Source organism: Schistocerca gregaria, chromosome 1 (assembly GCF_023897955.1).
Source record: "Schistocerca gregaria isolate iqSchGreg1 chromosome 1, iqSchGreg1.2, whole genome shotgun sequence".
NCBI lineage: Eukaryota > Metazoa > Arthropoda > Insecta > Orthoptera > Acrididae > Schistocerca > Schistocerca gregaria.
Window position 1 is genome coordinate 1019982269 of NC_064920.1, and position 18205 is coordinate 1020000473.

The window sequence follows — 18205 nt, forward strand, 5'->3', positions numbered from 1 at the left end:
GCGTACGAAAACTTCGACTGAAATGTGCAGGAGCTCCATCGTGCATGAACCACATGTTGTATCGTACTCTAAAGGCACATGTTCTAGCAGCACAGGTAGAGTATCCCGTATGAAATCACGATAACGTGCTCCATTGAGCGTAGCTGGAAAAACATGGAGCCCAATCAAGACATCACCAACAATGCATGCCCAAACGTACGGTAGAGCAATGAGTCGCATGTCAACACAAGCACCGAAGTCAACATTACCTTCCTTCAATTGGGCGAAATTGCGTTGAATCGAGGATGTACAGTACATCCTGACGAAACTAAAATGAGCTCTAACGTGGGAATTTAGCGTTTCCGGACACATGTCCACGTAACATCTTTCCTTTATTTGTGTGTGAGGAATGTTTCCTGAAAGTTTGGCAGTACCTTTTTGTAACACCCTGTATTTTGTCGTTGCCTTCACTGAGCATAGCGATACATCATAATTTTGAAAGGTCGTATTTGTGACTGGCCAGTTGAGGCAGAAGGAGCAAATAGGTTGCTGTGGTGGGTGGAGTTGGGATCTATTGCTTCTTGCAACGTTTGCTTTGACAGGTGCTCGTCGGCGGACTGGCATGGGCTCCTGTTTTCGTCCTGATTGACGCAGGACGCGCGGCGGTAGTTACTCGAAGGCAGCTTTAGTGTAACGTATTGTTGGTGCAGTCTGTTGGACTCAGAGTGTTGGCAGAGACGATGGGCAAACTTGTATCCATCATCTCTTTGCATGCTTTTGGGGTATTTTATTACTTCTGTGGTTTCTCTGATTTTGCGTTTCGTTAAAATCAGCTGTTAAATTTGTATTTCTTGTCGCAGCCTTGTTGGTGTACCTATTATAATAAAGTTCCCGCTCCTTCCGTCTCAAGTGACCAATCACAATCCGGTCTTCAAAAATTATGACGTCACGTCATGCTCAGTGGGCGTAAATGGAAAATAAGCAACTACTCTCAGCTTAAGCACACCACTAGACTCAAAAAACGGCCTTTGAAAGCGTCGCCGAAACGTTGGTTTCTGCAGTAAATTTCTTAAATTATGAAGCGGTACGAAACTCAGAAACCTTTTGTATCAACTGACTGGCCGCGAAATCCTAAGCACTTATATCTCAATGACTACTCAACCTAATTCTTGAGCTCCAGCTCGTCCTAAGATCTACTGATGTCCCTTGGTGCTACCTCCACAACGGCTCTTGCCACTGTTATTTATTCTCGCGATCGCAAATACGGTCAGTTAACCAAGAAATACGCCGTTTATTACACATATAGCTACAGTTTTATCTTAATGTTAGTTATTGTTTTAAAGCTGAATCAAAACGGGGAACATTTTTACTCATCAAAACGATCGTACAATATGCGTTACATGAGTATGTGCCAAGCAAGATCGTAAGAGATGGAAAACAGCCACCGTGGTACAACAACCGAGTTAGAAAGCGGCTGCGGAAGCAAAGGGAACTTCACAGCAAACATAAACATAACCAACGCCTTGCAGACAAACAAAAATTACGCGAAGCGAAATGTAATGTGATAAGGACCATGAGAGAGGCGTTCAATGAATTCGAAAGTACAGTTCATTGTACTGACTTGGCAGATAATCGTAAGAAATTTTGGTCATATGTCAAAGCGGTAGGTGGATCAAGACAAAATGTCCAGACACTCGGTGACCAAAATGGTACTCAAACAGAAGATGACAGACTAAAGGCCGAAATACTAAATGTCTTTTTCCAAAGCTGTTTCACAGAGGAAAAATGCACTGTAGTTCCTTCTCTAGATTGTCGGACAGATGACAGAATGGTAGATATCGAAATAGACGGCAGAGCGATAGAGAAACAATTAAAATCGCTCAAAAGACGAAAGGCCGCTGGACCTGATGGGATACCAGTTCGATTTCACACAGAGTACGCGAAGGAACTCGCCCCCCTTCTTCCAGCGGTGTACCGTAGGTCTGTAGAAGAGCATAGCGTTCCAAAGGATTGGAAAAGGGCACAGGTCATCACCGTTTTCAACAAGCGAAGTCGAACAGATGTGCAGAACTATAGCCCTATATCTCTAACGTCTATCAGTTGCAGAAGTATTATGTTCGAGTACTATGACTTGTCAGGAAACTGGAAATCTACTCTGTAGAAATCATCATGGGTTTCGAAAAAGACGATCGTGTGAAACCCAGTTCGGGCTATTCGTCCACGAGACTCAGAGGGCCATAGACAGGGACTCCCATGTAGATGCCATGTTCCTTGACTCCCGCAACGTGTTCGATACTATTCCCCACAGTCGTTTAATGAACAAAGTAAGAGCATATGACTATCAGACCAATTGTGTCATTCCCAATGTAAAGAAGTCTTCCGAAGTAAGAGTGATTTCGGTGTGCCGCAGGGGAGTGTCGTAGGACCGTTGCTATTCACAATACACATAAACGACCTTGTGGATGACATCGGAAGTTCACTGAGGTTTTTGCGGATGATGCTGCAGTATATCGAGAGGTTGTAACAATGGAAATTTGTCCTGGAATGCAGGAGGATCTGCAGTGAATTGGCGCATGGTGCAGGCAATGTCAATTGAATCTCAATGTAGACAAGTGTAATGTGCTGCGAATACATAGAAAGAAAGATCCCATATTATTTAGCTACAATATAGCAGGTCAGCAATTGGAAGCAGTTAATTCCATAAATTATTTAGGAGTATGCATTAGAAGTGATTTAAAATGGATATGATCATATGAAGTTGATCGTCGGTAAAGCAGATTCATTGGAAGAATCCTAAGGAAATGCAACCCGAAAACAAAGGAAGTAGGCTACAGTACGCTTGTCCGCCCGCTCCTTGAATACTGCTCTGCAGTGTGGGATCCGTACCAGACAGGGATGTTAGAAGAGATGGAGAAGATCTAATGGAGAGTAGCGTGCTTCGTTGCAGGCTCATTTGGTAATAGCGAAAGCTTTACGGAGATGGTAGATAATCTCCAGTCCAAGACTCTGCAGGAGAGACGCTCAGTAGCTCGGTATGGGCTTTCGTTGGAGTTTCGAGAACATACCTTTACCGAAGAGGCAAGCAGTATATTGCTCCCTCCTACGTATATCTTGCGAAGAGACCATGAGGATAAAATAAGAGACATTAGAGCCCGTACAGAGGCATACCGACAATCCTTCTTTCCTCGTACACCCTTTTTTTTTGGTCATCAGTCTATTGACTAGTTTGATGCGGCCCGCCACGAATTCCTTTCCTGTGCTAACCTCTTCATCTCAGAGTAGCACTTTCAACCTACGTCCTCAATTATTTGCTTGACGTATTCCATTCTCTGTCTTCCTCTACAGTTTGTGCCCTCTACAGCTCCTTCTAGTACCATGGAAGTCATTCCCTCATGTCGTAGCAGATGTCCTATCATCCTGTCCCTTCTCCTTATCAGTGTTTTCCACATATTCCTTTTCTCCCCGATTCTGAATAGAACCTCCTCATTCCTTACCTTATCAGTCCACCTAATTTTCAACATTCCTCTATAGCAACACATCTCAAATGCTTCGATTCTCTTCTGTTCCGGTTTTCCCACAGACCATGTTTCACTACCATACAATGCTGTACTCCAGACGTACATCCTCAGAAATTTCTTCCTCAAATTAAGGCCGGTATTTGATATTAGTAGACTTCTCTTGGCCAGAAATGCCTTTTTTGCCGTAGCGAGTTTGCTTTTAATGTCTTCCTTGCTCCGTCCGTCATTGGTTATTTTACTGCCTAGGCAGCAGAATTCCTTAACTTCATTGACTTTGTGACCATCAATCCTGATGTGAAGTTTCTCGCTGTTCTCATTTCTACTACTTCTCAATACATTCGTCTTTCTCCGATTTACTCTCAAACCATACCTTGTATTTTAATTCCACTCCTTAACATTTATTTTATTTCCATCATTGCTTCCTCGATGTACAGATTGAAGAGTAGGGGCGAAAGGCTACAGCCTTGTCTTACTCCCTTCTTAATACGAGCACTTCGTTCTTGATCGTCCACTCTTATTATTCCCTCTTGGTTGTTGTACATATTGTATATGACCCGTCTCTCCCTATAGCTTACCCCTACTTTTTTCAGAATCTTGAACAGCTTGCACCATTTTATATTGTCGAACGCTTTTTCCAGGTCGACAAATCCTCTGAACATGTCTTGATTTTTCTTTAGCCTTGCTTCCAGTATTAGCCGCAACGTCAGAATTGCCTCTCTCGTGCCTTTACTTTTCCTAAGGCCAAACTGATCGTCACCTAGGGCGTTATCAATTTTCTTTTCCATTCTTCTGTATATTATTCTTGTAAGCAACTTCGATGCATGAGCTGTTAAGCTGATTGTGCGATAATTCTCGCACTTGTCAGCTCTTGCCGTCTTCGGAATTGTTTTGATGATGCTTTTCCGAAAGTCAGATGGTATGTCGCCAGACTCATATATTCTACACACCAACGTGAATAGTCGTTTTGTTGCCACTTCCCCTAATGATTTTAGAAATTGTGATGGAATGTTATCTATCCCTTCTGCCTTATTTGACCGTAAGTCCTCCAAAGCTCTTTTAAATTCCGATTTTAATACTGGATCCCCTATCTCTTCTAAATCGACTCCTGTTTCTTCTTCTATCACATCAGACAAATCTTCACCCTCATAGAGGCTTTCAATGTATTCTTTCCACCTATCTGCTCTCTCCTCTGCATTTAACAGTGGAATTCCCGTTGCACTTTTAATGTTACTACCGTTGCTTTTAATGTCACCAAAGGCTGTTTTGACTTTCCTGTATGCTGAGTCTGTCCTTCCGACCATCATAGCTTTTTCCATGTCTTCACATTTTTCCTGCAGCCATTTCGTCTTAGCTTCCCTGCACTTCCTATTTATTTCATTCCTCAGCGACTTGTATTTCTGTATTCCTGATTTTCCCGGAACATGTTTGTACTTCCTCCTTTCATCAATCAACTGAAGTATTCCTTCTGTTACCCATGGTTTCTTCGCAGCTACCTTCTTTGTACCTATGTTTTCCTTCCCAACTTCTGTGATGGCCCTTTTTAGAGACGTCCATTCCTCTTCAACTCTGTTGCCTACTACGCTATTCCTTATTGCTGTATCTATAGCGTTAGAGAACTTCAAACGTATCTCGTCATTCCTTATAACTTCCGTATCCCACTTCTTAGCGTATTGATTCTTCCTGACTAATGTCTTGAACTTCAGCCTAGTCTTCATCACTACTATATTGTGATCTGAGTCTATATCTGCTCCTGGGTACGCCTTACAATCCAGTATCTGATTTCGGAATCTCTTGTACAATACGAGACTGGAAAAGAAGGGAGAACCGATAGAAGTTCTCAAGGTACCCTCCGCCACACACCGTCAGGTGGCTTGCGGATTATGGATGTAAATGTAGATATAGATTATTCTAATATGTGAATAAGGTTCGAAATTCTCGTTGCAACTCACCTGGTAAAGTATTGCTCTTCTTCCGTTTCTTCTGCCTTTGTTCCACATCGGCGCTGCGTCTCCATGGCTATTAACAGACTTGACATGGTTAATTAAACGTGTGCCCAATATTCCTCCTGTTACTAGCCTGTAAGCGTTGAAAACGGGGTGCGTGTACAACAACTGTTTGCGTGTTTTGTCATTCACGTGTAACTGAGACAGAACGATAACGGCCAAGGAACTGTAGGTAACAAGAAATACTTCTGCTGATTCATGAAGGAAAGAAGTGGAAATACGTTCCGGCAAATATATGGGAAGTGCAGGAAAGCATAGGTGCAATAGCTGAAAGAGTATGCAGTAAGCAATAGAAACCACTGCATTAAAGACATGTAAGGTGTACCACAAGACATGTGTCATGATGATCTCTCCATACGCAAAAATTCCTGAATAGACACCCATTCGGATGTCGGGGAGGGGACTGCCAAGGGGGACGGGAGCCATGGGAAAAAGACTGTATAAACAACGAAAGGATAATGTTCTACGAGTCAGGAAAGGAATGTCAGAAGTTCGAAAGTGGTAGGGAACATGGGAAGTTTGGAAAGGGAAATGCAAAGGTTCAGTCTAGAGACAATGGCAGTCAATGAAGCGAAATGGAAAAAGACAAGGATTTTTTGGTCAGATGAGTATAGGGTAATATCAACAGCACAGAAAATGGTAGAACGGGAGTAGGTTTCGTTACGAACATGAAGGTAGGGCAGAGTGTGTGTTATTGTGAATAGTTCAGTGATAGGGCTGTTCTCAGCTGAATCGGCAAACTAACACCGACAACGACAGTTCAGATATACACGCCGACGTCGACAGCAGATGATGAAAAGACAGAGAAAGTACAGGAGGGTATTGGAATTCTATGCCTAAATGGAGATACAAATATAATAGTCATGGGGGCTTGGAATGCGGTTGTAGGGAGAGGGGTAGAAGAAAGGATTACGGGAGAATATGGGCTTGGTACTATGAATGGGAGACTAGACTAATGGAGTTCTGCAATAAATATCAGCTAGTAACAGCAAATACTCTGTTCAAGTATCACAAGAGAAGTAGATGTACTAGGAAAAAGCCAGCAAATATGGAAAGATTTCACTTATGTTACATCGTGGTCAGGCAGAGATTTCAAAATGAGATACTGGATTATAAGACGTATCCAGATTAAGAGCACAATGGGAATTCCATTACTAAATGCGGAGGAGAGAGCGGGTAGGAGGAAGGAGTACATTGAAGGGCTCTTCCAGGGATTATAATTGTTGATGACGTGACCGAAGAAGAAACTGGTTGCGACATAGAAGAGATGGGCGATCCAGTATTAAAATGAGAATTTTAAAGGAAAACGTGTGAACGAATAAGGCTGAAGGGATAGAAAACGGTCCTCCAGTATTACTAAAATCATTGGGGGAAGTGGCCACAAAACGATTCCTCAAATTGGTGTGTAGTGTGCGATATACCGCCCGACTTTCGGAAAAACATCATTGTTGCAATTCCGAGGATTTCAGTACTCGACAAGAGCATGAAATCTGTCTGTCCATCTTTTCAGAGATGAATGCGGGACTCGGCTGTTTCGTCTACTGATTACTCAGCAGATGATGGTTGAAGTGGTCGCTGTATCAAGCAAAAGTCGATAGTTGCCAGTATTTGAAGGCTGGCTCCTATTTTGACAGGAACTCAGGCTGTAATCTTCCTACATGTCGGTCAGGGGAGCTGAAGATGGCGTAGTAAAGCGCCAAAACTTCTACCCAAATAAAATAACAGTTCGGAAATTAGACGGCTGAAAGTCGTTCGATTAGACATCCCTCTAGAGCGAGAACTATCTTACGATCAGCGTCACAGCTTAGGCACCAAAGTTGCTGACAAGAATGACATAGAGAAGAATGGAACAGAAAACTGACGATGTGTTAGAGGACGATCAGTTTGGCTTTAGAAAACGTAAAGCCACCAGAGAGGCAGTTTTGACGTTGTGCTGATAACCAATGCAAGGCAAAAGAAAGATCAAAACACCCACGCGGGCTTTTTCGATCTGGAGAAAACGTTTCAGTCGGAGAAAAGCAGGGATTAGCTATAGGGACACACGGGTTACAGACAATCTACAACAGTCAAGAGGAAATAATAAGAATCGAAGATTAAGAACGAAGTAGTCGGATTAAAAAGGGCGTAAGACAGGGTTGCAGTCCCTACTGTTCAATCGATACATCGAAGAAGCAGTGAGGGAAAGAAACAAAGAGACAAGAGTGGGATTAAAATGCAGGGTGAAAGGATTTCATTGACAAGATACGCTGGCGACATTGCTATTCCCAGTGAAAATGAAGAACAACTGCAGGATGTGTTGAATGGAATTAACAGTCTGATGAGAACAGAACGTGGACTGAGAGCAAAAGACGAAAATAATGAGAAGTAGCAGAATGAGAACTGCGAGGAACTTTGCATTACAATTGGGGACCACGAAGTAGATGAAGGCAAGCGTTTCTCCTACATAGGCATACTTTGATTAAATGGTCATGCGGCTGCTCATAAGCCACACATCAGGCTGTTAAATGTCAAATGGCGTCTCGCTTGGTGTAAGGTACTTAAACATTGGACGTTCGAACAATGGAGGAACGTTGTATTGAGTGACAAATCACAGTTCACAATATGGCGATTCGATGGCAGGGTGTTGGTATGGTGAATGCCCGGTGAACCTCATTTGCCAGCGTGCGTAGTGCCAACAGTGAATTCAGAGGCTGTGGTGTTGTGGAGTGGTCATGTTTTTCATGGAGGGGGCACGCACCCCTTGTCGTTTTGCGTAGAACTATCGCCGCACTTGTCTACATTTACATTTTAAGCACCTTCTTGTTTCCCACTGTTGAAGAGCAATTCGGTGATGGCGAACGCATCTTTCAACACTATTGAGCGGCTGTTCATAATGCACTCCCTGTGGCGGAGTGTTTACATGACAGTAACATCCCTGTAATGGACTGGCCTGTACAGAGTCCTGACCTGAGACCTATATAACACTTTCGAGATGTTTTGGAACGTCGACTTCGTGCCATACCTCACCGACCGAAATCGACGCCTCTCCTCAGTTTAGCATTTCGTGAAGATGGGCTGCCATTTCCCAAGAAACCTTCCAGCACTTGATTCAAGGCATGCCTGCGAGAGCGGAAGCTGTCATCATGGGCCAACATATTGAATTCCAGCATTACCTACGGAGGGCGCCACCTACTGGTAAATCATTTTGAGCCAGGTGTCTGGATATGTTTGATCACATAGTGAGTGTATGTTTGGGGAACTGCATTGTTTAGTAGTAATAAATGGCCTTTGGGGAAACCGGAATCGAAGCATTTGGGATGTGGTGCTAAATAACAACGTTGACAATGAGGTGTACTGATAAGGTAAGGAATATGGAGGTTCTCCTTAGAGCCGATGATGAAAGGAGTATGTGGAAAACTTTGGCAAGAAGAAAGGATAGGATGGTAGGACATCTGTTAAGACCTCACGGAATAACTTCCATGGTGCTAGAAAGAGCTGTAGAGGGTAAAATTGTAGAGGATAAAAGATAAATACATAATTGAGAAGACGTAGATTGTGACAGATGACTTTAAAAATAATCTGTTACGCAACTTGAGTTACTTCGTTTTTTCGGACTGTTCTTATATATTGGAATTCAACACAGAACTACCTTGAGTTAACTATCACCATTCCACCTGATTAAACGTCTTTTCTACACGTAGTTAATTTTCATGACATAGTTGCTTCTTCCACTTGAAATTATTCTCTTTCTGTTTGACGTAACGAAAATACGCTCTTTTCAGATAACCACGTTCTTTTTAATTCACTCACAAGTCTCGAAAAGAAGTCATTCATAATTCATGTAATAAATATAAGAACGAAGTAGGTACTCATCTTTTTATGTCGTTGATGAAATGTGGCAGCCTTTGTCTGGGTGGTACGAAAGATCACTAGGATCATGCTAGCAGGAAAGACATTGTTGTTGAATATTAATTATTTTATTTATTTCACAGATGTTTCACTAATCTTTGTCAGTTATTTTTCACGTGTGTCATATTTAAAAATTTAATAGTTCGTTTTTCTTCAACAGCTTTGACGTTCCTGCCGAAGATGTAGCTTTAACTATAACATGTTTTCATCAGCTCAAATAATTTCATTTGCGTGCCATTTTAGATAGAAAAAAAGACCCTAAGTGCGAACTCCTTACAGAAACATGGGAACTATGATGTGGCTCATTCCAATGCAAAAGTCGAAGCAAGTCTTTAGCATGCTTTCAGAGTTGTTTATGACTTAGAGTTCCCACTAGAATATCTTGTAAAACTATTTCTCAAATTAATTATGGTACTGACACCCAATTTTTGAAAGAAGTGATTATATAAGTAAAAATGTGTATTGTTATGGCTAGAAAAATGTGAGAATTAAAAAGATATTTTATATACTCCTTAGAGATTCCATAGAATTCTACATGAAAAGCTTTCTTTACATTTGAGAATTATACGGGTTTGTGGCAATTGAAATAGTTTCTGATGAAATTAACTTGTTCTCGGAATAAGAAATTGGCTATTTACCTAAAGAGTAATAAATTACATTTTGGTATAACTTACACACTGCCCAGTCACACTAACGTGACCATCTGTCGAATGCCGGAATAACAACATTTTGCAGAGCGAACCTCTGTGAGACGTCTAGGAAGAGAGTCACTCATTTCTGCAATGTACTGACAAGCATGTGGAGCGATGTCGACACCATTACCATGGCCGGATGTGCTAGGTTTCTCGGTATAGGATCCATGGTGTGAAAAGCCTGTTCGAGGTGATGCCAAAATTCCTCAATTGTATTTACATTTCGTGTGTGTGGTGTCCAGTGGAATACGAAAAACGCATGCTGGTGCTCTTCGAACCATGCACGTGTACTGCGAGCTGTGTGACACGTTACATGGTCCCGCTGTTGGATACATCGTGCTGAGGAAAAACAAATTGCAAATATGAGTGTTCATTGTCCCCAAGGATTGATGCCTTCTTGCGTTGATCCAATGTTTCTTACATAATGACTTGGTCAATGTTAGGAAAACATTCCACAGACCATAAGGCTTCCTCCTCCGGCCAAGACCCTTCCACCGATTGTTGGAAAGTGTTTGTATTATGTTGTACATGTGAATGGTCTTCTGTCCGATGGAGCATACAAAACATGTTTTGTCTCACAAGACCAAATGTCGTCATTCAGTTGATGCCCAGTGCGGTACTGATGTGCAAATTCCAGTCGTAGGTGAACAGCAGTCAGCATGAGTGCAAGAACCAGGCGCTTGCTGCGAAGGATCACACGCAGCAGCGTTCACTGAACGGTCGTTGAGGACAGGCTCTTGTTGGCCATTGGTTCATTTGGGCAGTCAGTTAACTAACAGTTGGACGTCTGTTCACCCGTACTCATCTCCGCAGCAGTCGTTGCCCTGTATCATCTACCTACTCTACATCTACATCCATACTCCGCAAGCTACCTGACGATGTGTGGCGGAGGGTATCTTAAGTACCTCTATCGGTTCTCCCTTCTATTCTAGTCTCGTATTGTTCGTGGTAAGAAGGATTGTCGGTATGCCTCTGTGTGAGCTCTAATCTCTCTGATTTTATCCTCATGGTCTCTTCGCGAGATATATGTGGGAGAGAGCAATATACTGCTTGACTCCTCGATGAAGATATGTTCTCGAAACTTCAACAAAAGCCCTTATCGAGCTACTGAGCGTCTCTCCGGCAGAATCTTCCACTGTAGAGTATCTATCATCTCCGTAACGCTTTCGCGATTCCTAAATGATCCTGTAACGAAGCGCGCTACTGTCCGTTTGATCTTCTCTATCTCTTCTATCAACCCTATCTGGTACGGATACATCACCAGTGAGCAGTAATCAAGCAGTGGGGGAACAAGTGTACTGTAACCTACTTCCTTTGTTTTCGGATTGCATTTCCTTAGAATTCTTCCAATGAATCTCAGTCTGGCATCTGCTTTACCTACGATCAACTTTATATGATCATTCCATTTTAAATCACTACTAATGCGTACTCCCAGATACTTTATGGAATTAACTGCTTCAAGTTGCTGACCTGCTTTATTGTAGCTAAATAATATTGTATCTTTCTTTCTATGTATTCGCAGCACATTACACTTGTCTACATTGAGATTCAATTGACATTCCCTGCACCATGCGTAAATTCGCTGTAGATCCGCCTGCATTTAAGTACAATTTTCCATTGTTACAACCTCTCGATATACCACAGAATCATCCGCAGAAAGCCTCAGTGAACTCCCGGTGTCATCCACAAAGTCATTTATGTATATTGTGAAGAGCAACGGTCCTACGACACTCCCCTGCGGCACACCTGAAATCACTCTTACTTCGGAAGACTTCTTTACATTGAGAATGACATGCTGCCTTCTGTTATCTAGGAACTCTTCAATCCAATCACAAAATTGGTCTGATAGTCCATATGCTCTTACTTTGTTCATTAAAAGACTGTGGGGAATAGTATCGAACACGTTGCGGAAGACAAGGAACATAGTATCTAACTGGGAACCCCTGTCTATGGCCCTCTGAGTCTCGTGGACGAATAGCCCGAGCTGGGTTTCACACGATCGTCTTTTTCGAAACCCATGATGATTTCTACAGAGTAGATTTCCAGTTTCCTGACAAGTCATAGTACTCGAACATAATACTTCTACAACTGATAGACGTTAGAGATATAGGGCTATAGTTATGCACCTCTGTTCGACTTCGCTTCTTGAAAATGGGGATGACCTGTGCCCTTTTCCAATCCTTTGGAACGCTACGCTCTTCTACAGACCTACGGTACACCGCTGGAAGAAGGGGGGCGAGTTCCTTCGCGTACTCTGTGTAAAATCGAACTGGTATCCCATCAGGTCCAGCGGCCTTCCCGCTTTAGAGCGATTTTAATTGTTTCTCTATCGCTCTGTCGTCTATTTCGATATCTACCATTCTGTCATCTGTGCGACAATCTAGAGAAGTAACTACAGTGCAGTCTTGCTCTGTGAAACAGCTTTGGAAAAAGACATTTAGTATTTCGGCCTTTAGTATGCAATCTTCTGTTTGAGTACCATTTTGGTCACAGAGTGTCTGGACATTTTGTCTTGATCCACCTACCGCTTTGACATAAGACCAAAATTTCTTAGGATTTCCTGCCAAGTCAGTACAATGAACTGTACTTTCGAATTCATTGAACGCCTCTCTCATGGTCCTTATCACATTACATTTCGCTTCGCGTAATTTTTGTTTGTCTGCAAGGCGTTGGTTATGTTTATGTTTGCTGTGAAGTTCCCTTTGCTTCCGCAGCCGTTTTCTAACTCGGTTGTTGTACCACGGTGGCTGTTTTCCATCTCTTACGATCTTGCTTGGCACATACTCATCTAACGCATATTTTACGATGGTTTTTAACTTTGATCACTGATCCTCAACACTATCTGTTCTTAAAACAAAACTTTTGTGTTGAGCCGTCAGGTACTCTGAAATCTGCTCTTTGTCACATTTGCTAAACATAAAATTATTCCTACCTGTTTTAATATTTTTATTTACGGCTAAAATCATCGATGTACTAACCGCTTTATGATCGCTGATTCCCTCTTCTGCTTATAGTTCTGGTCTGTTTGTCACCAGAAGGTCCAAAATGTTATCGCCACGAGTCGGATCTCTGTTTAACTGCTCAAGGTGTTTTTCAGATAAAGCACGTAACAAAATTTCACTGGATTCCTTGTCCCTGCCACCCGTTATGAACGTTTGAGTCTCACAGTCTATATCCGGCAAATTAAAATCTCCACCCAAAACTCGAAATTTTTTCCAAATTATCTTTCAGGTGCTCAACCACAACAGCTGCTGAGCCAGGGGGCCTATAGAGACATCCAATTACCATGTCTGAGCCTGCTTTAACCGTGACCTTCACCCATATTAATGCACATTTCGGATCTCCGTCAATTTCCTTCAACATTATTGCACTTCTTATCGCTATAAACACGCTTCCCCCTTCACTGTCCAGCCTCTCTCTGCGATATACATTCCCATCTGAGTTTAGAATTTTATTACTGTTTACATCTGGTTTCAGCCAACATTCTGTCCCTAGTACTATGTGTGCATTGTGGCCGTTTATTAATGACAGCAGTTCTGGGACTTTTCCATAGACGCTCCTGCAGTTTACCATTAGCACATTAATATTGTTATTCCCTGTTGCTTTTTGCCTACTCCTACCTTGCTGCGTCCCAGGAGGCGTCTTTTCGGGCCTAGGGAGGGAATTCTCTAAACTAAAAATCCACATGTGCACTCCACACGTAATCCGCTACCCTTGTAGCCGCTTCCGGCGTGTAGTGCACGCCTGACCTATTCAGGGGGATCCTACATTTCTCCACCCGATAGCGGAGGTCGAGAAATTTGCACCCCAGATCTTCGTAGAATCGTCTGAGCCTCTGGTTTAAGCCATTTCCACTCGGCTCCAAACCAGAGGACCGCGATCGGTTCTGGGAACGATAGTTAGCTCAGATTCCACCCCGCGAACGAGGCTTTCCGCCTTCACCAATTCCGCCAACAGCGTGTACGAACTGAGGATGATCTCTGAACCCAGACGGCAGGAGTCATTGGTGCCGACATGAGCAACAATTTGCAGTCTGGTGCACCCAGTGCTCTCTATCGCCGCAGGCAGGGCCTCCTCCACATCTCGGATGAGACCCCCACGGCAAGCAGACAGAGTGAACACTGGCCTTCTTCCCCGACCTTTCCGCTATATCACAGACGGCCCCTGGTGCACCACATTTGCTTTGGCGCAGTTTTTGGGAAACGTAATTTCGTCATGCGTGCTGATTCGTGAACGGGTTAACAACTTAGCCGTTTCGGAAACGCTTTTATCCTTGGTCCGAAATCTAATGATAGTGCCCTTTCGGACCTCTAATATATCGCTCCGGTTTCACATTACGGCAATGACACACTGTTTTCTGCGTCCACCCTCCCCGCCACCCCTGAGGCGCTTTAAGTACCCTCCGCTGCTAGTGCTGGCACTTACCGCCTGTAAAGTAGTATTGCACGTTGTTGTCCAACTAAGGCAGTGTCGACTATGGATATATCGTAAATACGCGCAGCATTTGTTGGCAAATTGTAAGAATAACATGTAAGCAAATTAATCTTTAGGGATACAAATTCTCCCCTAAATTACTTTTTCGATTGCTTTTAGAGTGAAAGTAGTAGGAAGAGTTTGTTTTCGAGACGCTCTGTACCACTGTAACCCATATGATGTTTTCGTAATTTACAAAACGAATACGGAGCATGCACATCTCCGAACTACTCCCGTGTATCACGTATTTATGTAAAGATCATGAGTTGTGTGCAGTACTGCTGATATCGAAACAAATGTCACCAAATTAAAAGTGGTACTGTAAGATTAAGTTGGCCCAATAATCCTTAATCTTGTTTTCTTTTGCACGCACTTCATCTATTCTCTGGTCCATTGTTTGCATACCTCTCTTTCCTAGCAATTTCCATCAGGAACCGTAGGCCATTGAATGTTCTCACGTTCGAAGTCCAGGCCCACGTGTCGTATGACGAAACTAGTGTCACTGATTGCAAGCATTCCTTTTTAGACATAGATTCTGTATCTTTCTTTTGTTCCTTATCCTCTCATATATAACTGCACAAAATAAAAAATCTCATCAAGTGCAACTGTGACTTCAGTATCTCGTAAGTGAAAACCAGGCCTTATTTCACACTTGCACTGATAGAGTATTCTATTCGTTATAAAAGTTTATTTGCAGGTGAGACAAGCATTAGAAGTTGTACAATGAATGAAAGTGATCAACTTATGTTCTACGGACACATGTTACTAATAATCGAAATTATAGCGGTGATGTTTGAATTCGTGTCCCAACGTAGGATTTTTCTTAAAATTTGTCAGTTCAGATTTTGTTTCAGTCAGTCAGAAGCTTTATCAAAAACTATGAATCTCACACGAAGTTGTAGCCTACTTTATAATCGCTTCTACGATTCTGTTCATGATTAGGAAATGCACTTTGTGTGATATTCACTTTTAAAACTAAAACTAGGTCGTTCCTTCCCTCAACTAAAATCCATCTCTCTCTCTCTCTCTTTTGTTTTTTTACTGTAGTTTTCTGAATATCTTTTACACTAGGGAAAAGAGGGTGAACAAGTACTAGTTGTTCCAGTTGAACGGAACTGCGTTTCCCAATAGAAACAGGCAGGCCATCTTTAGCTACTTTAGTGACGTCATCGTTATTCCGTTCTTTTTCCTTGCATTAAATTCTATGAACGACTACAAAAATCTCGTGGCAAAGTCCACCTGAAAACATCGCTTTCGGCGACATCGTACACGGATTCAAATTTGAGACTTACCTTCCCCTATGGTCCTTGTTACCCAAAGTTGCAGTAGTTTCCCTCGGTGGTTTCTTGGGAAAACGAAACGATTCTGGATTACGTAGAAACGTAGCTTAAGTCACAGTCTTAAAATCTGATTTACGTTTTCTGTGGCTTCAGTAAATAAAGGCACCAGTCCTGGGTCAATATCCCTGCAGAGATCCACAAACGAGTCCTTTAGTAATTCTAGCGCTAACCGAGGGAGTGCTACGACTCTAATGGCGTCGATACCGGTGGGGCGTTAAAATTTAACGTCCCTTCCATCCTTAACGAGAAATCACGCTCAGGAGACCAGCACAAACGGGTCTAAAGTAGATATCGTCAGAGACAACTAAGACGAAAGAAACAGTTTTTCAGCAGCAAATGGCTGACGAAATTAAATGGTTAAAATACGAGGATCGTACTATTTCCTGGAGTCGAAGTATTAACACTATTTTTCAGGCTTCATCTAGGAAGTTATTTACTAGCAAGTATCCTTAAATTATTTTATCAATATACACCTTCAGCTGGTAGCAATGTAATGGTAATTTAGATATCGGGGAACAAGAAACAAATGAAGTGAACGATACTACAGTAATACAAAATATTAACTATGTAGTACTTAAATTTAAATGGTAACTTCTGTTAATTTTGCTGAGGCGACGGAGCGAGGGCGTTAACATGCATATGGTCTTCAAGAACATGATTGTTTTATCTGCGGCCTGTCACGAGTTACTCTGCTCTGCCATTCTTCAGTCAAAGACGTCAATTATTTTTTGGACATATTCCAATCTGTACAGCATTTACCCTCCCCCTCTCCCTCAAGCGTCATGAAAGTTATTCTTTCATATCTCAACACATCCCCTATCATACTCTCCCTTCTTTTTCTTTCAGTGTTTTAGCACGTTCCACTGCTCGCTAATGCTGCAATGAACCTTTTTATTCCTTACGAGTATTTTATGAAACTACTTAATTTTCAAACGTCTTTCTATGACGTCTGTCCACCTCGCCTATCTACTTTTCCGGTTTTCACACTGCCTATATATCAGATCCATCCAGTGCTGTGCACCAAACATTCACTCTCAATAATTCTTTTCTAAAATTAAGGCGAATATCTGATAATATCCTTCGGTCAGGAATGCCATCACTGCCTGTACTAGTCTGCTGTTTATGTTCTCCTTGCATCATCTGTGATATGTTATTTTGCTGCGAATCTAGCAGAAGCCCTTAACTTCCTTTAATCGCTAATCTCATTTCTGCTACCACTCATTACTATCGACTTTCTTCAGCTGACTCGTATTTTGTAGTTTGTGATTATTTATTCCATTTTAAAGGTCCCACAAAGCTTCTTCACTTTCACTGAGGTAGTAATGTCGTGAGCGAGTCTTATCCTTTGCTGTTGAATTTTAATCCCGCTCCTTAATCTTTTTTCTTTTCCTTCACTGCGTCTTCTCTGAAGACTACATCGTAGAGTGAACTGTAGTGGCAGAAGACTACACCACTGTCTTACACCCAAGTTAATCCGATCACTTCGTTAATGCGCTTCCATTCTTATATTTTTTTCTTGATACTTGTATAAATTTTACACTAGCCTTTTCCCTGTGGTTTCGTCGACGTATTGGTACGACATTTATATTCAGCATACCTCCTCTTTACTATCTCTGTGTCCACTTGTTCGCCCCTCTGTCTGCCGACCTCACACTCTCACTTCCATGTGTCTGTCTCCTTCTCCCTACTCTCTCTCTCTCTCTCTCCCCCTCTCTCTCTCTCTTCATCACCTCCTCTTCCTCCCTCTCTTCATCACCTCCTCTTCCTCCCTCTCTAACGATTTTCTCCTCCCATCACACTGTCCTCACTGTTATCAACCTCAACCTGTCCCTACCCATGATCATTGGCATTTGTAGCCACTGCAATAGATTTCAATAAAGCAGGCCAATACCATCTTACAATATGTCTATCATGCACGGCTGGCTACACATCAGGGACTTGAAAGTAATTTCTTTGCTCTAGATATACAGGCCACCATGCAAAAGCATGTAGATAAAGCAGACAGATACTACTCATACACAACGTTCCTGTCACACAGCACGACAGCCTACATGTAGGGGCCCAGGGAAGTGCTTCTTACCCTTGACACATACGTTGCACTAAAAAACATGTTTATTTGGCAGGCTGATATTGCTGCTGCAAAACATGCCTGCCTTACAAGGAGCCCAAAAGGCAGCCCAAAAGAAAAAAACCCGTTTTGACCGTATCACCACTCCTACTAGGGGGTTTCTTATTAACTGCACAATGTTGATACTCTTGTGGCATATCTACCAAGTTTCGCTACCATCCCATAATTACAGCCCACACTGGAC